Genomic DNA, 26,424 nt, shown 5'->3' with positions numbered 1-26,424 from the left:
AGCAAAAGAACTAGAATCACAAGTATAATTACAAGTGTGAAGATGTGACTGATTTGATGCAATCTCTTGGTGGAGATGCTATGAAAACTGTTGAAATGATACCAAAGGATTTAGAATATTATATAAACTTAGTGAATAAAGTGACAGAAGATTGATCCCCAATTTGAAAGAAGGTATACTGTGAGCAAAACATTCTACTGTGAATAAAACGCTACCAACCAGCACCACTGGCTACAGAGAAAATATTCATGAAGAGTCAATCAGTGTGGCAAACTTCATTGTCTTATTTTAAGAAGTTGTCACACAAACCAAGAAACAGACGCTAAACTCTAGAGAACAAATTGATGGTTTTTGGAGGGGCGGGTTAAACAGGTGATGGGGATTAAGGCTAGCACTTGTTGTGATAAGCACCAGGTGTTATATCTAAGTGACAAATCACTAAATTTTATACCTGAAACTAATATTGCACCATATGTTGACTAGCTGGAATTTAAATAAAAGCTTGGAAAACATATATATATATATATATATATATATATATATATATATATATATAAAAGACAAGAAAAATAATTGCCACAACCACCCCAACCTTCAGCAGCCACCATCCTCATCAGTCAGCAGCCATCAATGTCAAGCATGATCTTTGAAAGTTCAGATGATGGTTAGCACTTTTAGCAATAAAGCATTTTTTAATTAAGGTACATACATTGTTTAGACATAACGCTTTGCACACTTAATAGACAGCAGTATGGTGTACACATAACTTTTACATGCATTGGGAACCCCAAAAAATTCATTTGACTTGCTTTATTGTGATATTTGCTTTATTGCAGTGCTCTGGAGCTGAACCTCCAGAGTCTGTGAATTGTGCCTGCACTTGTCTCCTGTTCCTCCTTTTCCCCCAGATCTCTAGCCAGAGTACTAAGCATCTATGCTATGTAATTTCAGATCTCCTTACCTTAACTTCTATTGCCTTCTTTGCCTTCCCCCTTCCCCTTACATTATGTCTTTAATCTCAATAATTTGCTAAAATTACTTTTTGTCTTTAAATACCTTTCTCAAATGTCTATGCTTTAGCCATTTCTAACCACCCTCATACTCAGAGCAGAAATAATAACTCCCTCCTTGGATTTCCTATGTAAATTGATTTATAAAGACATAAAACATTTATTACATGATATTATGGCTAGAGATCATTTTCTGCTAGACCTGAGTCTTTTTGAGAATAAGAACCATGTCGTATCTCTACCTTCCTCCCTTTCCCTTTGTGATAGAACCTAGCTGCTCATGGAATTGAATTAAGCATGTTTTCTATGTGGAGTCATTGGCCTCTGGATAGGAGAGGAGCTTTAAGCATAACTTTTTTTCCACTGGAGCCTCTTTTCTTCTAGTCCCTTTCTTGCCCTCCCCAACTCCCATCCTCTGTTTGGGGAGAAGGTGGAGTTAATTTGATTGGTCAGAAGGAAATACTGATGGAGTCAAATGTACCAACTTCCCAGATTGAGGTACCATGGCAATGCCCTCGAATGCCTTCTTCACTTGTGAGCACCAACTGTGGTACTGGTGAGAGGTGCAACTAAGATGGAGAGAAATGGATCCAGAGACTTCTCTTGAGTCATGAGTCTAAGCCAAGTGCTCAGCCCAGATGTCCAGGTGACAGGACATTGGGGGCTAGCCAACAAGAATTAGGGCAAATTGAATTGAGTTTGTCCTTACCTCTGAGTTCACGGCTCCTTGTGAGTCTCATATGGAACAAGGGGTGGAAACCAGAAGTAGAAGTTGGAAGTTCTAGGTCCCCTGATTCTAGTATCTTTTAATACCCTTAAAACAAACCCCAATTTCTAACTGCAAAGTATAGCAATTGCATTTTACGCCTTAAGATTAACACATTTAAAACTTCCTCTGTTCACTAACTCACCTTGGAAGGCTCATTGGTTCAATCCCTAAGCCTCTTTAACCACAGAATCTTGTGGACTGGGGTGGTTAGATGGGATACCAATTGGGATGCAGTTGGTAATAATAAAATCATGTTCTTTAATGACTTTCTTATTTGTTTCCCTGGATTTTTTTCCTAATTTTAAACAAAGGGCACTTTAGTTTTGCTGGTGTTTACATAGCTTGTTTGTTGTTGTTGTTATTGTTGTTGTTGTTGGCAATATTTCACATCTTCTGTCATCTGCTGACTCTTACTTTCACTATGAGCTCATGAAGCCAGAAAGGTCTGGTTCTTACCTAAATCACATCTAACATAAGGTGATCATTCTTCTCCAATACGCACATTTAAAGGGTGAAGTTATAGTTTTGTTCAACTTTGTATTGCTTGATCCGATCTAAAATTTATCAACATTTTATGCAAGGTGCTACCTAATTTTGGCTGAGTACACATGAAAGAAAAGCGGGTCATTCTCTTCAAAGCTGAAGCCATAGGCTATTCATGTGTTGCACTGAATCGCAATCCCTTTCCATGTTTCAAGTTAAAAATTTTAAGCAGCCACACGTTTGTCATTGTAACTGATACTATAATGCTGCCGTCCCTCAGCTCTTTCACCCTCAAATGTATATCGATATTCCCCTTACCTCACAAGGTTCTATATCTTTCATTGATACCCAGTAGTGGTGAACTGGGGGTGCTGTCCCTAACAATCAAAGACTGCAGATCGCAGTAAATAGTAACTGTGCTTCTTTTTCACAGTGTGGAATAAGAACATTTGTTGTTCTTGTTATTGTTCTTGTTATTGTCATAAACACATTATTGTGTAATGTTATAAACACATTATTGTGTTTCCGAACAAAGTCCCTATTCCCCTGTAACCAAATCAAATGAGCTTGTGTTGGATTTTACTCACCCGAATTGTGGTTAATGCAGTCCTCAGCTCTGGCATTAGTTATGGCCTGCCCGGGACCGCTGAAGTGTCGGCTTTGTGATTTACCTGACTCAGTATGTGATCAAGCATCTCCATTATTGGAACAAAATGAAAACTTTCAAGATCATGGTCATGCAATAGAGGAAACAATTTTACCTCAGCACTAAAGCTCCAATGCTACACTAATCTACAGTAATTCTGTTATTGCATTTGGAAGCAATTCCTTCTATTCATTCAGAGATAACTGTTACAACATACAATAGGCCGCCTCCTGCCTTTTCCCCACAGTGAGCAAAATACGCCGTTCATCTCAAAGAAACCTAGCAGTAGTCGGCTGTAGTGTTTGTTTCTACGTGAATTAACGTGTGTTCGAAGACCGTTAGGAGGCTTGGCTTGTATTACAAGGTTACAGCGGAACATGCACTTGGGGTAGAGGACACTCAAGCAAAATACGCACGGGGAGGCGATTATCACCTTCCCCAGATTTTTGTGAGAAATCTAATAACAAATTCTTCGGTTCCAGTCGTGGCACCATCCCCACTCTGGCTCAAGAACCGAGCTGCCCCAGTGGCTTCGCTATCCTTATGCCAAGGAAATGATTTGGTAAACAAACATTACACACTTGTGTTCCAGGTACTAGTATGGATTGGATTTATTGATTGTTCACTTGGTGTCTTAAGTTTAAATCTTGCTTGCAGATTTAAATCAATCACTCCTGGTAGAAGAACATTAATTTTGTTTAAGAAAATCAAATCCTTACCTTCCTTCACCTGCATTGTTGGCATTAACCTTTTTACATCAGAAAATGCTCCCTTCCATGTCTGTCTACAAATTGGCACAAAATGATAGCATATCCTTCCTGTCCACCTAGAGTAAGGGAAGGACAGAAGTTTAATAATTAACAACAAGTACAAGACATGTATTAATTTCACAGTACTTCTGTGGTTCTGCTATGGTCAAATTCTTCTGATTTTCTGTTTTATCAACCTTCTGTGACAACCCCCTTCTGGAAAGACTTCTTTTAAAACAAATTTTTGGCCTTTCTCTCATAAAACAAAGCAGATCATCCAGAAATGACAGGTTATTTTACACTTGGCATCGTTGGGTCTCTTAGTTAAAATCCCTGTTAAATGTTAAGCATTTAGGCTCAGAATGTGATTCTTGTCACTATATGGTGTCGGCTTTCACGCAAACAAGCTAAAATAAACATGAGTGATGGAAAGCTTATAACTGGAGAAATCAATAGTATCTGGGGAATGTAAAAGAGGAGGGGTTGAGTATCCACGCCAAGAGCATTCAAGGAATGAAAATCCCAGGCTAATCACCCCAGACATCTTTGCTTGATTTGATTAAAACATATGTTTTAAATGATGTGATGTGTAGATTTAAAAATAGTAGCATGTCAAAGTACAACTCAGTCCTTCCTAAATTGGGGAAATGAGGTCATAATGACTACTCAAAGAAGAGAGCTAGCAAAGAGCATTACAAAACCTACTTTTTCCTTCTCTACCTCTGTGTTTCCTGAGTCTTATGACATTCTAATAGCCATTTCTCCTCAGGTTTTATTGAGATGTCGTTGGCATTCAGCACTGTGTAAGTTTAAGGTGTATAGCATGATGATGTGACCTAGATTTGTGAGATGATTACCACAATAAAAAGTCTAGTTAACATCAGTCATTTCATGTAGATACAAAAAAGAAATGAGAGCTCTTAGGATTTTCTCCCTTAACAACTTTCCGACGTACCATATAGTAGTGTTAACTACAGCTATCATGTTGTACATGACATCTCTAGTATTTATTTATATTATAATTGGAAGTTTGTACCTGTTGACCAGTTTTATGATAGCCATTTCTGAAGTAAAATGACATCATTGTATCTAACGCAACAGAGCGGCAGAGAATTTTGCCTTTACAATAAGAAGCATAGCACATTTACTTTATTTGCAGTGTGAAACCCAAGAACGTTACTGACTTTTAGAGGCTGTTTTCCGGGATAAAAACCATCAGATTTCTTTCCTGTCTGTATGAAAATATTGCAAATCCTTAGATTTTGCTGTAAAGCTTTAGATTAAGTGCTGAGTGACATCCATGTTCCAAAAGCTGTGCCATATTAACATTCAAAGAAAGTAGAAAGGGATAAAACTCGAAATTTAAGTATTAAAAATATTCTCTCCATTTATCCTTCTCTTATGTTACTGACATAAGTGCAGATAAGTTTCCCCATCCTCTGGTAGTAATGGCGATTTCCTTGCACAGATCTCTTTATATATAATTCCCTACTTTTCTTTTCAGCTATGGTTCTTGAATATGCCACCCAGGAGGGGTAGATGAGGCTCGCATTCCAAAGTCATGACCATGGACATGGATAGTTGGAAGTTTAATGTGGTGCCGTAAGCCAACAAATAGGGTAACAGGTGACTCAGGCATCTATACTTCTAAGCTCCTTACATAATTCCTTTTGAACTTCTTTTGTACAAATGAAGTGTGTAGAAGAGACAGAATCATCTATTTGAGATTATCATTACAATATTAGCTTGGTTCCCTGCCTCCTCCATTTCACCCTTCCCTAACTTTTCAGTTTGAAAAGTTAAAGCTTTTAAGTAAAGCTTGAATACTCAGGGAGACAAGTCCAGAGGATTTTTTTTTTTTTTTTTTTTTTTTACTTTGTCGCTTCTCAGCTGGAGCTGATATTAGGCATCTCTGACTACTGTCAGCCTTAGAAGATCTGTCATCCAGTCCTCATCTCCTGAATGAACCCCACTGGCTATACCTTTGCAAGCCTTATTGCTTTATGTTTTCAACATTTGGACTTGCTTCTCCCACATGGTATCAGCACTGAGTTCATGTTCTAAAAACCATATATGCGCTAAAGGATTTCTCATTAACCTAAAGGCCCAAAGCAATGAATAATATTTTTAAAATGTTACTTTTCCTACCTTTACAAATATCACTTAAATAGGTCTCTCATATGTAAATATAACTTCCCTAGCAAAATTTTTTTGGGTAACCATCTGGAATAATACCGAAATGTTCGTATGGGATCATATGTTGATCCCCCTTTCTCTGATATCTTTGGCATCCATATCCAAGGTAAACCTGGGAGGTGTTAGCCTCCTACGTTCATCTGTACTTTCTTAATTCAGGTTATTAAATACATGACAACTACAAAGCTTTTGACAACTACAATAAAGACACTGATGTATCGTGAAGGTTATTTTGGATAGTGCCGAAGACACCTGTGATGACAAGATTATTTTAGGCACCACATGTATACTTTAGGGAGAGTTTCTAAACTTAAATTCTTGACAAAATGTCCAGGGTATACACAAAGGAAGAAAAAGAATAACCCAAGTGGATTTTTTCTCTCCAGTTTTGGATGAAGGTGGACACACTGGAACCTAGCATTCAATTCTCAGAGAATGAGGATATCCTAGTTTGTTGATTTTTTGTTATAGTTTTCTTAATTAAGTCAGGTTTGAAGAAATACATGTGCTACCTGTGTATTTTAGTACTCAGCCCCCATGACCTGACTCATACCATGTGAGCATATCTTGTTACATTCACCATTCTGAGAAACATCATTCTCATGTGACAGGGCGGTGAGAGGAAAAGCTGACACCTCCATGGGAGTTTCCAGAAGGAGTGTGTTTTTCTCTTCTTCTAGTGTAGTGCTTACTATATGCTAATTGCCACATATGGGTAGATCCAGATTTTGTGGGTTCTAAAGTCATGCTACTTGGGTAATCTCTTTAAGAAAAATATTTCAAGGGGCGCCTGGGTGGCTCATTCGGTTAAGTGTCTGACTTCGGTTCAGGTCATGATCTCACAGTTTGTGGGCTCAAGCCCCACGTAGGGCTCTGTGCTGACAGCTTGGAGCCTGGTGCCTGCTTTGGATTCTGTGACACTCTCTCTGCCCCTCCCCCCCAAAATTATTATTAAAAAAAAGAGTACATTTAAAAAAATACTTCAAAATTAATGACTAATATTTTTTATTTTGCATGAGAGAAAAATCACATCAAATTATAAACTTTAAAGAGTGGGAAAGTGTCACAAATACCACAAAATTTAGAAAAATTGTTTTTTTGTTTTTTTTTTTTTTACTAATTAAGTGACTGTCCTTTGTCTGTAATAGTTCTCTACGTATTTTGGCTGCATTCTTTGAGGGTCCCTTTATAGAACAAAGTGCTATCACTTTCTGCAGAGACAGAATAGGATAATTCTGTGTTGTTTTTTTTTTTTTTTTCAGGGTGATTGATTCAAACTTACTGTTTTGTTTTTTTTTAATATATTACTGATAGTTTGGAGAATTCTCTTTTAGGTTCAAAATCATCGTAGTAACATGATATACAACCTATGGGAAAGCCTCTATCAATTTCCTTTCACATATGAGCTATAAGATTTTTTCCTTTTCTTCTTTCTTTCTTTCTTTCTTTCTTTCTTTCTTTCTTTTTTGAGAGGCAGAGAGGGAGAGAATCTCAAGCAGAATTATATATATATATATATATATATATATATATATATATACACACACACACACACACACACACACACACACACATATATACACTTATACATATATACACACATATATATCACTGATTCAATGTGTTAGCACTTAAGAATTTTTTACATCTGTATTTAAAAGGGATATTGTTCTGTACTTTTCTTGTGATGTCTTTGGTTTTAATATGAGGTTAAGGTCAGCCTCCTAAGATAAGTTGGAAAGTGTTCCCTCATATTCTATTTTTTTGACTTTCTGATGGGTTGGTATTAACTCTCCTTTAAATGTTTGGTAAAATTCACCAGTGAAGCTATCTGGTCCTGGGCTTTTCTTTGTGGGAAATCTGTGATTACTAATGTTATCTCTTTTATTGTAATGCTTATTCAGATTGTTTGTTCTTCTTGAGTGGTTTTCAATTGTTTCTGTCTTTCTAAGAATTTGTCCACTTAATCTAAGTTACTGTTTTTTTGTGTTTTTTGTTTGGTTTTGTTTTGTTTTCCTGCATGAGGAAAATAATGTTAAAGAGGTTAAAGTAACTTTCCAGGGCTCATGATGTTGTGTTTGAAACCAGGTCTGTTTGATTTTATGGTGCTAAAACATTCCTTGCAAAGATATGGCTTCCCTATGATAGGCAGGAGCGGAAGCCCATAGCTTTGGGCACTTTCTCAGAATTCCCAAGAGGCTTTGGGCCTGAGTAAGACTCAGGCCACGCTGCACTGAACTCTGCTTCCCAGCTTTCTGCTGGCAGAATGCTCCTTAAAAACTACACTGTGAAAGGTGAAAAAAATCTGGAGCACTAGCATTTGAATTTCATTTGTTTTCTTTAAATGTATACACATATCAAAATATTCTTCATAAATCTTTAGCTCAAATTTTAAATTTTGTTTTCTTAATCTATGAGTTTTACGATCACAATTTTTCTTAAGCTTACTTATTTTTGTTTTCTTGTTTTCTTTTTGAACCTGGGGGTGTTTTATTAAGTACAATTAATGCCCAAACATAACATTTTATATTTTTATATTAATATAAAATTTACACTAAGTAATGTGCTTCTCATATTTTACTACAATGTTTTATCTTTTATTATAGTGTTACTATATGCTCAGATAATGCAGAAACTAAAGGAAGTCACAGTTCCTGACTCTAAGAGGTTTACTCTCCATTAGTGAATGTATTTCAGTTGTTCTTTCTAGGCTTCCATTTTAACCTTTATTGTTACAGTATTTTTTAAAAATTATCCTTATTCTATTAATAAGGTTATATATTAATAATAGGTAACACATTTGATGATTATTAATATGCTAGATCTTCTGGCTAGCTTATTTCACAACTGATTTCTTTCACACCATCATAAGTTAGATATTATTATACCCTTAATTCTGCATAAAATGAGATTAAGGTACAGAAATGCACATAAATTTACAAAGGTTATATAGCAACTAAGAATCAGATCAGATCTGAGATCTAAAGTTGCTTTTAACCACAATACTTTCCTGATTAAGACCTCATCTTAAAGCCAAATATGGTCAACTTTCTTTTACCCTTCAATTTTTTTTAAATTGAAGTATACCTGACACACAATGTTACATTACTGTCATTTGACAAGGGGTTAACTTCTGAAAGCCTAATCCAGAGAAGTTCCATGCCTGACTGTACTAGGCATAACAGTGCTAGAATTCTTAGGAATAAGAATTGGCTTGTAGTGATGTTATGTCAAGTGAGATGAGACATAAATATTTTTGGTTCAAATAACCTAGATCACATTAGGATTAATTTAGCTTTAAACAACATTTTCCCAGATCTTTCATTTATTTAAATTCACCATGATCAAGAAAAGTAATGAGTCCATATAAAGAGAATCTTCCATGATTCATCTTCCCTGAACATTCTCTATTAAATAATAAATTATTTGGCCAGGGATTCAAACTTGGTATAAATTAACAGCATTGTAATTTAAGTGGAATATATCATACAAAACACAAGAGGACAAAAACAGCAAGTCTGTATTTTCCACTCCAGCTTATAGCCTGAAGTCTAGACCAACATGTATAGACCCAGCTATCTGTGAAACTCAGCATGTGCTAGCCAGTCTCACCCCCCTTTATCCAAATGTTTCCCTTTTTCTATAATCATTGTTTCAGTGACTGGCATCGCCACCTACCTTGTGCCCAAGCCAGAAACCCAGAAGCCATGTATGTTTCTTTTTATATTTCACCCCCTCGATCCCTCCTGTTAAACACATTCAACCCATCCATGTTCATACTCCTAAACAACTCTTATTTCATTTTTTTTTTTCCACAACTACTGCCTGTTGTGCGGCTTTCACTGCTCTTACTCACTATTCCACCCCATTCATTCTCAACACTGCTGTCGTGATTATCTTTTAAAAATTCAAATCTGTTCTGGGCGCCTGGGTGACTCGGTTGAGTGTCTGATTTTGGCTCAGGTTATGATCCCATGGTTCGTGAATTCGAGACCTGCATCTGGCTCTCTACTGTCAGGGCGGAGCCTACTTTGGATTCTCTGTCCCCCTCTCTTTCTGTCTCTCCCCTGTTCATTCTCTTTCTCTATCTCTCTTTGTCTGTCTCTCTCTTTCCCTGTCTCTCTCTCAATCTCTCTGTCTCTCAAAAATAAATATTTAAAATATTCAAATCTGTTCATACAAAATTATCAAAGCTGACAGACAAAATTAAGAATTCTCAACATGACATTGTAGAGCCAACAATAATTTGGTCCCCAATCAACTTCCCACCCTCACTGCCTCTTGTTCTTGTTTTATGCATGGCTTTTGGATGGTTAAGTGTTCCTTCAGGCCATGACAGCTTCTAAGGATGAATGGGGTCACATTTTCAGCAATAATTTGTTTTATCAATGCATATCCACACCTGCTAATTTCTATCCCCTCTAAAACCTCACTGAGTACTTTTTTGTGTGTCCTTGGGACTATTCCATATGAGCTCATGGACAGTCTTCTTGGCTCTAACTACCACATGGAAACAATTCTGTTGTTTTTAATTGTTTCCAATGGGAAAACTTTCTTGTCCATGTCAAGAATTCTATTTCCCAATGCTTTCCAGTTTGCCATGAATGCCCTCCCCCCACGAAACCCACAAAAAAATTCCACTGTGAAGTTTGCTTTACCTAGAGTCTTCCATAGACTGGTGGTTGGTATTCAGATCTGGTCACCTGTTAGAAAGTCTCATTCTGCTATTTTGGCTTGTAATAGCATCAGATAATTTCCCCATTTTCTTTATCTTTCTTTTCAAAAGACTTCTTTTGGGGGTGCCTGGGTGGTTCAGTTGGTTATATGTCCCATTCTTAACTTTGGCTCAGGTCACGATCTTGGGATTCGTGGGTTCGAGCCCTGCATCCAGCTCTGCACTGACAGTGAGGAGCCTGCTTGGGATTCTCTGTCTTCCTCTCTGAACATCAGTATCTTAGCTTGCATCTTACTTCATTGCCTTCATCATATCACTGTCCTTTCTTTGATTTCACCATAAAGTCCCCTGGGTGGATACTCTGTTTGTATTCCCAGCATCTACCACAGTGTCTGGAACACAGGATGCACTCAGTCAGTGTTGGTTAAATGTACCAAGAATATCCTTTCTTGTTTGCACACAGAAAAGCACGATTTTGGAAAAATATAATTTATGAACTTAAAAAATGCCACTTATTTTTCCTTGTTCCGTTTTGTTTCTATCAAACAATTATTTTGTATAAATTCCAATGCTTATTTGTTAAGCATCATGACTGTGTGTTAGGTTATAAACTGTAGGATATGTGAATTTAGGTGACTACGATCATGAACGAGACTCTTTACATTCAGTGATGTGAGTGATTAATTCGACATCTCATTTATCATAAGACCTAACTAGAAAAAACAAAGAACAAGAACTAACACAGGATTCTGGTTTTGTTAGAAAAGAAGTTCAAGGAATCTGTATTTAATCAAAACATCCAAACAATCTCCAGATACTGTCTGGCAACAAACTTAGGATTTGCAGAGCTGAAATGTTGATATGCTCAGCTCTAAATATTACCTTGATGAAAGACAGTTCTAACTCTGTCTTCTACCACTTTATATCTGATAAGAAAGTTACTATTGCATGTGTTTTCTTAGGAACTCATTAGATCTAACCTTTCTGGAAACATCCAGAGAGACATAATTATTCAACATGAAAAAAGTGGTACAGATTTTACATGGAACATGCCTACAAAACAAAGGTGCAAAAAATGAGAAAGGACAAGAACAAGAGTAAAAATTTTCTTCAAATCTGAGGAACAATCCAGCAGCCTTACAAGAAAAAAAAAAAAAAAAAAAGGAAACTTTTTTAATGTCAATGAGAACTCCGAAGTCTCAAGTTTGGGCACAGAGCCCATTCTGTGATATGTTAACTAAAAGAAAAATTTTCTTTTCCAGGCGTCTGCCTTCCTTTCTTCCCATTTCCATGGCAAGCTGTTTCAAGGTGCTTCATGAAAAGCTTCTCAAAACCGATGTGTTCTAAAAGCCACAAGTTTGGTGACTGATGAAAGAGCCACAAGAGAGAGTTTTTGCATCTTTTCTTTAACAGGGATCTTGAAAAGCCAAATGACTGGGAAAGAGCATGATTCACCCTCTGTAAATGCTGAAACGTATGTTTAACTGTCACCTCCTGCATTTTGCAGCGGTACCTATTCAAAAGCTACCCAAAATATGTAAGTACTGTTCTGAGGAGGGAGAAAAAAACTGAGTCATGATAAATCGCATACTGAACTTTCTTTCATTTATGGAAATTGTGAGTGTTTAAATGTTACAAATACTCACATTTCTATTCACATTATGTGAAAACTTATACAGTAAGTCTTCAGCTATACAGAGCTCCCTGGAAATGAGTTATTCTGAACAGCTGAATGTTCCAGATGGCTTGGGGTTAACTCACTAAGTTCCAGCTAGAATGTAGCAACTTGCTCCAAAACAGACCAAGTTTTATCCATCTCAAATTTTTCAGAGCATAGGCCATGTTTAGAGATCAGTTAAATTTTGCAGAGTTTATTCTGTAAGTGTATGTAAGTGTGCAAAGTATTTGCAAAGTATTTTCAGTTCCCTGAACACAGTAAATACCTCAATGAATAGGAGTAATTGTTGTTACTGCTTCTTTGATTACAATTATTATTCCTAAAGATTCTTAATCTTTCTAGTAAACATGGTATCACATCACTGCATCTTTTGATCCTTGGATCATTTGACTGAGGACTATTGAAAACAGAAAATAACGAAGTGGGCTAATTTGGATGGATAAAATATGCCATAAACTTTTGTGTCCTCCTTAAATTCACATGTTGAAACCTAATCCTCAATGCGATGGTATTTGGAGGTAGGAGGTAATTAAATCATAAGGGCAGAGCCCCATGAATGTAATTACTGCCCTTATAAAAGAGACCCCAGAGAGATTCCTCACCCCTTCCGCCATATAAGTGGAGAGCGACAAGATGGCCAGCTATGCACCAAGAAGCAGGCTCTCACCAGACACTGGATCTGCTGGCACCTTGATCTTGGACTTTTCAGCCTCCAGAACTGTGAGAAATGTTTGTTGTTTATAAAACATCCAGTCTATGGTATTTGGTTACAGTAGCCTAAACAGACTAAGACAGAATATATGGTGTTACACCACAGATTCATGGAATTCAGCATCTGCAAAAAAATTAAACAGCAATACTCAGTGACTCTGGTATTACACGGGGCACATCGGTCAGTGCTACGCTGATCCATCAACATGCTTCAGCATTCTTCCTATATGTGAATGCCTATTTCTTCTTCTGAGATTTTCACAATTTTCAAGATTGCTTTCCTTTATTATTTTAGAGAATTATGCCTACAGCTAGTGAACATACAGAAAAACCGATGATGCAGGAAAGAAAGGGCATAATTGCAAGAATGAAGTCCTAATGGTTGGCCTCGGTAGGAATTGTACCCATTTTTCCATTATATAAAAAGTTTCATTTAATTTAGCTCAATCTATTTACTCATAAATGGATCAGCCATAAGGGGTAAAACAGTAACCAAAAAAATGTTGTGGGTACAGGAAGAGACAATTTTCATCTGGTTGTATTTCATTTACTAAGGAAGTATGAAGTCATCAGCTGAGTTTCTCATCAGCTGAGTTTCCTCAAACAGAAGTTTGAGGAGGTAGAAAATTTGAAATAGTTGTCTAAAAGAGTGAGGGAAAAAAAGTCTACTGTGGAATATGGGAGGATCTTTAGTGTTTGTCTGACAATTCTGTCATTCACTCTACTAAAGTGTGACTAATGATTGTGGTCATGAGATTTTCTTCAGCAACTTTCAGCCACCTCTCGGTAGAGGCAAGAGTGGTAGAAGGACGAATACGATTACAATTGTGGTCTTGCCAGAAGAATGCTAAGGGAAAAGAGAAGGATAAGAGTAAGAGTGTTTGCAGGGGAGAAGTCAAGATCCTTAGGCCCTGTGATCTAAGCTTGATAGGGAGAGATGGTGGGAAAGCGGTGGATCAATGGACCGCATTTCCCCGGGGATTTGAAGGACGGCTGGAGGGGTAGTGCCAGCCCAACTCAGCGGGAAGGAACAGGTGACTTTACTGCTGGGTACTTGTCTTCCATTTGGGAGATATTCTATGTCTATTCTCTGAACAGTCATTTTACTGTTATCAGATAAGAAGCCTTTCAAAAGTTGCTCTCAGGAGAAGTTGTAACACCAACTTTCAAAAGTTTAAGTTGGTTTTTGTAAAACTTGACATTGAAAACAATTTCATCCTATTTATTTTTTTCAATGAGGCAATCATTTGTAAAGAATTAGGGGCTCTTCACCCAGATTATGGATCACTGTAACTTCTTTTTCTTTGCTCTGTTCTGAATATTTATTTCTGTATTTATTCTGAAGATTAAAAATTTATTATTTCTTTTAATGGCTTTTTAAAAAAGTTTATTTATTTATTTTGAGAGAGAGAGCATGAGAAAGGGAGGGGCAGAGAGAGAAGGAGAGGAAGTGGATTCTAAGCAGGCTCTGCTCTGCCGGTGTAGAACCTGATGTGTGGCTCAAACTCATGAGCCATGAGATCATGACCTGAGCCGAAACCAAGAGTAGGACACCGAACCAACTGAGCCACCCAGGTGCCCCAAATTTATTCTTTATTTCATATTATTTCTTATATTACATGATTATATATGTGTATTATTTTTATATTATTATATATTTATATTATTTCTATTATATTATAATATTTACATTTTACATTATTTATTATTACTATTTAAGTAATAATAAACATTTATTCTGCTCACCAGCATTATGCTGGATAGCTAAAAGACAATATAAACTATGTATCATATGGTGTTAATTTTCATTCTGGAAATTCTGGGACAAGAAGATGACTATGTAAACTAATAAAATTTATGAAAATTATTTGCAAATATAGTTTACAGATACTGATCTCAATTAGAGTCAAGAGCTAATTATTTAAACAATAAGTAACAAGTGTAGAATGAAAATTATTTCTAATGAACTTTCCAAAACAGAAACTTGCATTTAAACTACTGCCATATATCATCTCAAGTTTGCCAGGCATTTCTAGAAATATAAAAAGTAATTTGAAAGATTCTGATCATAGCCAACAAAGAATAAAAAAGTTCAGAATATCCCAAATCACACAACCAAAAACTCAAGATTAAAACATCAAACTGAAAGTACTTTAAAAATGAGGAAAAAATAAAGAAAAAAAATAGCTTGTTAAAAGTCTGCATGGGGAAATGTTCTTCTCATCTTTTTTTTTTTTTTAATGTTTATTTATTTTTGAACGAGAGAGAGAGAGAGAGAGAGAGACAGAGCAGGGGAGGGGCAGACAAAGAGAGGGAGACACAGAATCCAAAGCAGGCTCCAGGTTCCAAACTGTCAGCAAAGAGTCGGACATGGGGTTGGAACCCCTGAACCTGAGGCTCGAACCTGTGAACCACGAGATCATGACCTGAGCCGAAGTTGGACGCTTAACCAACTGAACCACCCGGGCGCCCCTCTTCTCATCTTCTTAATATCAAGCAGTTACACACATTCTTAACTTTGACTTACAGTTCTCTGCTTTGTTTAAAGTTCTTCTTATATCATATTCCTAACTCATGAACATGGAATCGAAGAAATGTAGCAGCACTGAATATTTACAGCTTTATACCAATCTATCTGTATGTATTTTAGTGTTTCAATATATATTTACTGCTTTTAGTGATATTAAAAGATCTACCGTTTAGTCATTCAATTCCTTCTTAATGCTTTCTCTGGGTTTAGTGAAGTGCAATTTACCACGTTACTTCACTGAGACTGTTGTTATTGCTGATTGGACAGATTCGGTCATGGGTTTAAACCATGGCTCTTTATTATAATAACTATGTGGCACTGAGTAATTGGTTCAGCGTCTCTAAGTCTCTAATACCTCTCTGTACATTGTGGGAAACATTTGAACCCACCTCATAAGATCACTATGAGTATTAGATGAAATAAAATATTTAAAGCATGATTCCTGCCACTTAGACTAAACAAATGATAGCTGATGTATTATTGTATTATTCTATAGGAGGCACACAAAGAAAGCCCTGGGAAGTGATGTTATTATTGATATATTACAGACGGAGGGTGAAGATGAGTCAGGAAGAAATGTGCGTCCCAGGTATCAGGCCAGTATTAGACTCTTTGACAGAAGACTGCACACAGTAATGCTATCTATGGACTCAGGAGAATGGTTGTTGTGATTGTTACCATCAGATCACCTGGAATGATGTTTTAAAAGAAAATTTATACAAAAAGCATTTAAACATATCTAAAGTAGAGGACAGTGAATCTCTGTACTTTTGTTTTTGTTGAATCCGGATTCAACAATTATTAAGAATTAAAAATGGCGTGTTTTGAAATTCCTTCCTCTGTGCCAGTATATTCCTGTAGGGAAAAAATACTCCCAATTTCTAAAATAATAAGTGAGTTAAATGCAACAAATTAAATACTAGCCATGTATTATTCAGCACATATATACTGGCTTCCTTAGATGTACCGGGCACCACGCTAAGCTCTGGCGTGAAATGGTGAAGAAGACAGACACCTCTCTGTCCTGAGAGACATCTATTTGCATCGTCACAACCAAGCGTGTCTCAGAAAGCCCTAATTCTTTCATTTATGCAATTCATCAATTGTTTCATAGCTGCTGAGGGGGAAAAATGGGATTACTTGCCTCAGTGTGGAAAACAGTAAGCATACCTGACATCTAAACTTAAAAATATATTATCAGGGTAGTTCTTGCTAAAGATGAATTCTGCTAGTTAACCAGCACTCCTTTTATTTTTGGGGTTGCTTTTTAAAAAATCTCCATTATTCATAGCCTATTCTGGTTATATATTAATAGTAAATAGAATTCAGCAGTTAAATAAGATTAAATGATTCCAAATTTACAAAGATCTATTCAGATTAACAATCATATTGGTATCTTACTAAAAACGTAAGATGAATTTTAAGCTTTACCAGAACACAGGTAAAATTGTTATGGTAATAGTGATATAAGTGAAGATATACCATTCAATATCTTGGATATTTTTGTGGTTCTTCTACTCTAGTTACTAAAATACCAAACACAATCCCAAGCTACAGATCCCTCCAACAGTTTTCCTGTTATATTTGGAATTGCCACACTATCACCCATGGGAAAGTTCTCTGGCTTGATATTTGTGCCATATTGTCTGTTGGGAAGTCAGCTCACTTCTCTCCATCTTGGCTGTTCCTTGTGTTACACAGGCTGGAAGCCTGAGAGCTAGATTTCTCAGATTTTCTGTCAGAAGAGTTCTAGGTAAGATCCTCCCAGTGCGAGGCAGTGCATGAAACATGGAAGGTAGAAAGGAAGCAGGAGACGTACTATCCCTTTGACTGCAGTGGGTAGATATGTGGGTTTTGGTAGGTGTGACATATTTGCAACGGTCTTCAGGTATTTTCTTTTGAAATCATTAACGTCATTGTTAGAGGTAGTGGTGATTGCCATAAGTATCTGGCAGTTTCTGTAACTTCTTGCCTTCACTAATTCTCTGTATCAAATCCCTTTCTATTTACATTGAGTAGAAAGATATCTGTTTTCCTGACTGGAACTAGATAAATTATATCTATATTAAATCAGAGGAGAGATGGGGTGCCTGGGTGGCTCAGTCGGTTAAGTGTCTGACTTTGGCTCAGGTCATGATCTCAGTTTGTGAGTTCCAGCCCTGCTTTGGGCTCTGTGCTGACAGCTAGGCACCTGGAACCTGCTTCGGATTCTGTGTCTCCCTCTCTCTCTGCCCTTCCCCCACTCACATGCTGTCTCTCTCTCAATAATAAATCAACATTAAAAAGAAAATCAGAGGAGATAGAAATTGGGAAAATAATAGACCTAAAAACTTGGTAGAGGTATTTTTATGATTGTGTCATGTTGATCTTTCATTTAGGCAAATAGTAGGTACTTAATAAGTACTCTTTATATCAATTTTAATTCATTAAAAATAGTATTTGGATAAATTCCATATTGGGAGAGAAAAAGCCCACCAATGTTTATTATAAAACAGAGGAATGAAATAGTGTTTATAATATCAGAACAAGGACATATAATGTTTTCATTTTGATATTGTTGGAATAATAGAGCTGGTAAAACTAGAAATATCAGCTAATAAGCAAATGCCTATTTTTGTGTTTTCATATTTTATATTAAAAGCAGATCTCATAATATTGACAGGTTTCTGTGGGTTTTTTTAAGGATATTTTTTTCCAGATTGTATATCAACTAAATAAACGATAGAGTGTCTTTACTACTATTCAGAACTGGAATATTACCAACTTAAAATAATTTATTCCCCTAGGTATACTATTATTTTATACTATTAAATTAAAAAAATTCTGGTAATAGGTATGATCAAATCTACATTATACTTTGTTGGTAGAGAGGTTTTATTAATTGAAATTATCTTTGCTCACCCTCCTGAATTAATAAAATGTGGCTGACAGTCACCACAGTCTTACAGGCCACAGTTGTTAGGAAAAGATGGTTGCTAGGATACCTTCATTATTTCATCGTTATGTTACACCAGTCTATCAATTAATAAAGAAACACTCAAGTTAATTCTCAGTCACATTTATACACATTCTTAGCATATGATTTCCCTTATCTCCAAGTGACATTTCTCCCTCTAGCATTCACCTTCTACTCCATAAAATATTAAACATGAGGTTATCACATCAGTTTACAAATTACAGCAATGATGCACGTCTTCTACTTAACCTTTCCATTCACTTTCCATCATGGTGAAAGTTCTTACAGCAAACACCCATGCAGAGAGTAAATTATTTTTTTACTTCTCAGATTTATTTCCAAGAAAATTGATGTCTGGGGAAAAAAATGCATGTATTGAATTGGTATCTTTAGTCCTTTTTAGTTCTTTCTAAGGGGAAAAGTGGAGGAGGAAATCCCATTGAAAGTCACTCCTGCATCTTTAGATATTCATAACTATTCCCAGGTTATTGCTTTACATTTTAGGGTTAGATTCACAGAAGATGTCTGATAACGGGGTCTTATAAATACATTTTTTATGACTATAACACTGCAGTTAGATTCAACACGTGCTGCCTTGAGTTGCCACTTGACAGGGCATTATAAAAATAAGTATAATAAATGAAAATATTTGCTACAATAAATTTATCTCCTTTACACCTATTTAATTCAGTGCCTATTGATTCCAATTTATGCTACCAAAATAAAATACATTATTTTTTTCAAAAAAACAAGATTGCAATAAATTCTGAACATTGTCTGGCAAAAGAGAAAATATTAATTCTGGCTAAGGACAGTTTGTAAATAGAGAAATTTTCTCAAGATTTCATTTAGTTTCTCTTTTATTTTTTTAATGTTTATTTCTGAGAGAGAGAGAGAGACAGAGTGCAAGCAGAGGAGGGCAGAGAGAGAGGGACACACAGATCTGAAGCAGGATCCAGGTTCTCGACTGTCAGAACAGAGCCTGATGCGGGACTCAAACCACAAAATGTGAGATCATGACCTGAGCTGAAGTCGAACGCTTAACTGACTGAACCACCCAGGTGCCCCGAGATTTCATTTAATTTTGATATCTTTTTTGAAAATCCTCGTAAATAAAAAGTATTGTTAACCTTGCCACACAGGGAAACTGAGTACTATATGGATGAAATCATTTTGCAAAGCTTCATTTAGTAAATTCAACAGTTAAGGACAGAATTAAGATTTCCTAATTTTTACTATGGTCTTACCATTCCTCAAATTTAAGGGTTAATACTTGCATTTGAACAGTTTTATTCAAATCATATACCCTATAGGGGAGCCTAGGTAGCTCAGTCACTTAAGCAACCAACTCTTGACTTTGGCTCAGGTCACAATCTCAAGGTCATGAGACTGAGCCCTGCGCTGGGCATGGAGTTTGCTTAAGACTCTCTCTTTGTCTCTCTCTCTCTCTATCTCTCTGCCCCTCCACCACTTGTGCTCTCTCTGTCTGTCTCAAGAAAAAAAATAAGTAAATAAATAAGTAGATAATAATTAAAAACAAAAATTATTTACCTGGTAGAATGCAAGAAAAAGAAAAAAAAATAACAGAACACTGAATTCCACTGAAGGCGTGGATGTCTCAACTTTAAAAAATGTTTTTAAGCAATTCAGCATATTTTTATATTTATATGTAAATACATTAATGGCGATTGTATCAAAACCCAAACTGACCATCCAGATGTAATCTTTCAAAAAAGTTGCCTCTGCCAAAGACTGTACACAGCTGTTTTCAATCCACTAAAGTACATGTGTGGTCTTCCTTTCAGGTCAAAGAAAAATATCGTTCTCTTTTTAAATTTCCATGTGTGGTTTGGCAAATCATATAGTTAATGTAAGAATATTTTCACGTGAAATAATCTTCTTTATCAATCTCAGTATTCTAAAATGGGTTGAAATAGTCTTCTAATGAAATACAAGAAATTTGCTAATGTATTTGATGGTTTATAAATGTCTCCCAAGTGTTACTTACATGTATTTTGAGCACCATGCAAGCAGAGGTTTTAAACTTTGGCAATCAGAAATTAAAAGAATGGAACAATAAGGGGTGCCTGGGTGGCTCAGTTAAGCGTCCAGCTCTTGATTTCTGCTCAAGTCATGATCTTGTGGTTTGTGAGACTGAGTGCCAGCACTGCCCTCACAGAGCCTGCTTGGGATTCTCTCTCTCCACCTCTCTCTCCCCCTCCCCAGCTTGTCCTCTCTCTCTCTCTCTCTCTCTCTCAAAATATATAAACTTTTTTTAAAAAATATTGTAACAATAAGCTAAAGTCCAGGATTATAGTATTTTTAAAAAATTTTTTTAGTGTGTATTTATTACTTTTGAGAGATAGAGACAGAGCATGAGCGGGGGAGGGACAGAGAGAGAGGGAGACAGAATCCAAAGCAGGCTCCAGGCTCTGAGCTGTCAGCACAGAGCCCGATGTGGGACTCAAACTCACGAACTGCAAGATCGTGACCTGAGTCAAAGTCGGACGCTTAACTGCCTGAGCCGCCCAGGCACCCCAGGATTATAGTATTTTTGATGGAATAACTAGATTCAGATATCTTTGTGTTTCATGTTGGTATCAGTTCCCTTTTTATCACAGATCACTTGATTTTTCCTTAGCAAAATATGATCGCACTTCATTTCTCAGTGTCCTTCTGACTCATCTTCATCTACACTTTCGTCAGATTCAATACATTTTAAACAGTATTCATGAGGGCATTAAAAACGTTAAAAGAGAAAGCATTAAAAAAAAAAAAAAACCCACAGCATTTTCCCCTAAAACTCAAAAAAGGCACTGGGTGGTGACTATAGTTTCCTATGATTTTGGCAGGCTGAACAAAATCTAAACACATTCTTATTTTCTTGTAAGTTCCATTCTTTGTTTTAAATTCATCATGGAATCTTTGTCTGAAAATATTATAGTAAGGTAAATTTCAACATGAAAAATTCATGTTTTCATCTACACATTCCTTTGATTTTAAAACATAAACTTGAAAATTGGATCCCCCAGTTATAACATGAACACATCCTTTCTCAATTTTTCAAATGGCTTCAACGGCCAATGTGTCTAGATGCTGCAAATATAGCTTCATCCTTTGTGTTGAACAGTATATGCTCACCAGTTCAAAATATTAGTCCCTTCTTTTGCCCATTTATTTTTCAAAAACTCTTTTTTATCTTAGTCTCTGGCCCTCAGGGCAGAATCAATTCCTTTTTTAAATTATTTCTCCTCGGCATAGCCATAGTCCAATAATTCTAAGGTGACTTGACACATTGCACAACGACAATTTTCCTAGTCAACTCAATCAAATATTTATTAATGGCCTACTATGCGTCATAAACTATGAAGGGGGGATACTCTGCCTATCCCACTCTAACCTAGATATCATTGCTAAAATTGGTTAAAATGGCACATTTGACACTAAATCACCAATTTGAATTTAAGTGGATGGGACCAACATTGCTTCCACTTTCGGTAGATGTGAAACAGGGTACAATAGTTTAATCTCACTTCATCTGTCAATTATGAGTGTCTCCCAAGTGTTACCTCCAGCTCATCTATGTCTCGTCTCAAAAGGAGTAAGCTAAAATAAAAAAATCAAAAAGCAAGAAAGTCAGTAGACAATGGAAAGACATCTTTATAACCTGGTGAAGTGTGCATGGTCTGGGGGCGGGGGGGTTGGTTATTGGTATATGCAGGCATATGGAAAAATGTGAACAGGAAATAAGAAAGAATGAAGACCAAAAGGAGAGGAGAATGAAAATGTCCAGGAAAAATATTTAATTTACTAGTGCATTTTTTACTCGGTTTACAATTTTAATTCCATACTACCAGTAAAATATTTTAGAGTAAAAATACTCTAGAAATTACAGAGTTCCCAGAGAGTCAGTGTGAATGCTCACTATGTTCACACAAGGATAATGTACTTTTTAAAAATTCTCAACTGAAATATACATATTTCTTAAAACATGGAGTATATAAGGTGTATCTGAATATTCTGCTTGGATATTCAGAATTCAAAATCATACTTAGTCTCCAAAGCTTCACCCACTCTGGCGAATACTAATACCAGAGCTCTAATAAGAAGCTGTCTCCACACGGTCTAAGGATTCCCCTCACTATCCTCTCTGTCTGTTGTATTCATCAAGAGGCAGTGTCTGAGCTTTAAATCTCTATTTCAGCAGACTATTTCAAAGAGATGACATTCTTATTCAAACTCTAGGCTTAAAAAATGCTGGAAATCGCCCAGACTTTGGGTAAAAAGAACAGAGACTTTATTTCTAATGCTCTCTGGAGAAGCATAACCTTTTACAAGCAATAATTTACTCAGCAAACAGAAAGGGAATAAATAAACTCCCCAAAATGCCTTTATTAGGCAACATAACATTATAAGCATAGCACAGTATCAGTGGCATTTCTTTTATGTAAACGATGAATATGCTGTGTTCCTGGTGAAGGTGAACAGTGCTTGGCTGTAGCAAACAGGACCAGGAATCTGTTCATCTGAAAGCGGACTATAGCCCTACAAGGTACACTCTGTCGCACACTCAAGTATGGTGACTTATTTTAGGAAAGTTAGGAAGCAGCTGTAAAAGCCAAGGACTATAGGATGTAAGTCTAAATTGCAGACTGAAAGTGTACAGCTCTCTACATACTGATGTAAGTTTGAGTTTCTAAAAATCGTTGATTCACTTCTATTATGTGAAATCTATGACAAAGGATATAACGAGGTCTATTGGGCTCCTTGAAAGCTCATGGTTTGCAGCTGAACACACAAAAAATATAAAGACATTTTAAAGACTGTAAATTTGAAAATATATCATGCTAGGAAAAAATGTTATTAGTCACAAATTCCACGATTATTTTCTTGTTTAAAGTTTGGATAGCAGAGACAAACCCCCTTTCGACTCTTTCAAGATTTCTGCTGATGCCCTCTCATCAAGAAAGAAATGCTCATTACTAATTCGTCAAAAATTTCGGAGGTATTTTGGCTTTGGATTGAGTTTCCCATTGTTAAGATGAAGAAAATAAAGTATAGAAAGATTTATTCAACTTTTATGTTCACATATGTATTCAGCAGTAGAGTTAGAACTCAGAAAATACCTTGGGTTACCTGACATTGCACATTTATGAATTCCGTAACTCACACTAGACTCAACAGAATTTTAAAAGTGTAATTATTTTTTCCTTATCCTTTCCTGCCAACACTTGAAATGAATTCAACTGCAGTTGCATTAGCAGCATGGACCTGGTGATAGCATACAGGAGTATGAAATTCAGAGAAAACTAGGAGGAACCATGTGAGATCCTACAACATCTCTTCTAGTAAATTCTCTCCTGCTTTATTAGACAAAAAAAAAAAAAATGTTATTTGCTGCTCTACAGCATTTGGCCACATAAGAAGACTCACACCTATGAGAATGATTTCTGTTGCCTTGAAAAAATAGTTCTTAAATCATACACAGGCACGGTTTAAAAACGAGTTCTACTTGTCAATCAACTCTGAAATAACATGAATATTCATTTGTCACTCATTTGAAACCCTGAACTTTTGGACTTAACGGAGCTCAAGGCTTATTGTTTTATAACATGTTCGTGAGAACATAATGAAAGGAAAATTATTCATCTAATTTGGGAGAAGTGGCTGCCACATTTCGGTGTGGCATGTGGCCTTTCTATGTACACAATGATGCCCTGCCATGTACCAGCTTTTCAGCACTGGCATGTCACCTGGCCTGTGGCATCTCACATTCTCATGTTCTCGCACTTGTGTTGTGGCCCAACCAACTTGTTTAAGCCAAAGCCGAAAAGCAGGTGGGGCGCATGCTTGAGAGAGGCTGGAAAGGCAGGCCACATGCCCCTCCAAGTGCTGTAAACACCAGGGTGTGTTTGGAAATTTCATCTCCTGGTTACAGTAAACAAGGCTTGCTGGAGCATCCAGCAGAGAAGTGGCATGCCCTTGTCTACGAAAAGGAATTTTCAGGAAATAACGTAAGCTATTAGTGAAGCACAGAATAACTTTTCAAATCACCTATTTATAGCTGAGCTCTGTTTCAACATAATGCAATATAATATAAGGCAATCTGATATCTTATGACATAATTTATGAAATGACCTAATCACATATATTTCTGAAGTTCAGAGAGCAAACCTTGGAGGTTGAACTGCATGTTAAAAGAACACAGGTCCTGAGTTTTGCACAGTCTAACTTTTTAAAGGTGAATGTATAACATTTTTATGGGAAAAGATTACATGATAGAATTATAGCATAGTATAATGAGTACCCTTTGTCACATCCTTACAACTCTAAAAAAAATTATTCTTTTTTTTAATGTTTATTCATTTTTGAGAAAGAGAGAGCGTGAGTGGGGGAGGGGCAGAGAGAGAGAGGGAGACAGAGAGTCTGAAACAGGCTCCAGGCTCTGAGCTATCAGCATAGAGCCTAATGTGGGGCTTGAACTACAAACTGTGAGATCATGACCTGAGACGAAGTTGGACGCTCAGCCGACTGAGCCACCCACGTGCCCCTAAAAAAAATAATTATTCTATTCTAAGCTTGGAGAAAGCAGTTTCTATGAAATCACTCTCTTGTCTAATAATTAAAATATAATCAACTACAAAAAATGAGATAATGTCCAGTATTATCAAAAGGTTGTACAAAGAGTCTAGTAACTCTTGTTGAGCTAATAAATAGCCATGCACAGCAGCTTGATTTCCAATGCATTACCAGCATTAAGAGATTAGCACAAAACTATGGACTACTTAGCTCATAATTTACTGATTCAAGATTCATTGAAATTCTTTTTCCACTAAATTTAAGAAGTGGAAAAAAGTAGAACGAAAAGTCCTTTTAAATTGGATTACATGCTCCTTAAATATTGTTGTTTCTTTGTTCCTTATCTTATGCCTGAAGATTCCAGCCATATACTTTTAGTTCATTTTTATTGGTCCTAATTGATCATGTGATGATTTTCTTTTTCATGTGGAACACATTAAGAAAACTTATAGCTGTATGAAAGGTTATGTCCAGATTTATTCTTAACACATACCCAGACACTAAGACTTATAAATATATCAAGAGTTTAATTTGGAAGTGAGTGGTCAGTCCGTATTAAGAAATCTGGAGTCTAGTCCCCAGCTCTACTCTATTGCTTACTTTTAGCTAAGCCGCAGGTTACGCAGTAGTAAAGAGTCAGAAAGATTTTACAAAAATCTTTCCTTCCACATTTATGGTTCTAAACCAAGTTCTAAATCAACGGATCATGCCAGTTCAGAATTATCCCTTATCCAGGCTGTAATATGCTGTACAACTGTCTTGAGGATATTTTAGGAGTTTTTACCCACAAGGTAGGAGATCCACTCTGATTTTTATTAATGAGGCTTCCATCCTTACTGCTGACAACATAGGTTAGATGACAAAGATAAATGGAACTTTCATTGAGGGCAATAGAAAGAACAGGGATGATGTCATTCTTATTCTCTCTCTCCTCTCTCTCTCTGTCTATTTATTTATTTTTTAAATTGAAACACACTTCCAAAGAATTTCAGTTGTAAGAGGAAAAGGAGCGAAGTACGAGTGAGATGTGCTTTAAAGCTTTTCTAAGGTAAACAGGTAAAGAGTGGAAGCTTCTTCTTTTCTTTTGATTGTTTTCCCCCAGATTGGCTGCTAGATATTTTGTGTATCTGTCTCTAAAATTTTACTCTCTGCCTCATATGTGAAAAATATGGGATAGGTAAGGTTATGCAAATTTGTCAGTCTCTGTCCTCAAATAGAACAAAACATTCAAATAGCTATAGTGCATACCAGACCACAGTGATTCCAATAAAAGCTATAAAGTATTAAAAGTGTTAGAGAAAAGCACGCCTAGTTGAGGAAAAAAAATATTTTTTTAAGCTTCATGGAGAAGGAGACATTTGAATGTCAGTAGAGATTTGACAGGAGGGAATGTGTAGAATATTTTAGGCAAAGGGAAAACCTTGAGGGAATATATAAATGCC

The 26,424-nt window shown here is 36.3% G+C and overlaps 1 protein-coding gene across 2 annotated transcripts in view; it reads right to left on the bottom strand.

Annotated features, from left to right (window-relative positions):
- TRIQK (triple QxxK/R motif containing) overlaps positions 1 to 26,424 on the bottom strand; it is a 285,943-nt gene that overhangs the window by 20,939 nt on the left and 238,580 nt on the right. For both annotated transcript variants that reach the window (XR_006706417.1, XR_006706418.1), the window contains one exon: positions 3,628 to 3,734. The gene's annotated coding sequence lies outside the window, so the exon portion shown is untranslated. The remainder of the gene's footprint in view (positions 1 to 3,627; positions 3,735 to 26,424) is intronic.

Source organism: Leopardus geoffroyi, chromosome C3, assembly GCF_018350155.1.
Source record: "Leopardus geoffroyi isolate Oge1 chromosome C3, O.geoffroyi_Oge1_pat1.0, whole genome shotgun sequence".
In the NCBI taxonomy this organism is placed as follows: domain Eukaryota; kingdom Metazoa; phylum Chordata; class Mammalia; order Carnivora; family Felidae; genus Leopardus; species Leopardus geoffroyi.
The sequence above is the reverse complement of the archived record's forward strand: the minus strand, read 5'-3'. Positions and strand labels throughout refer to the sequence as shown.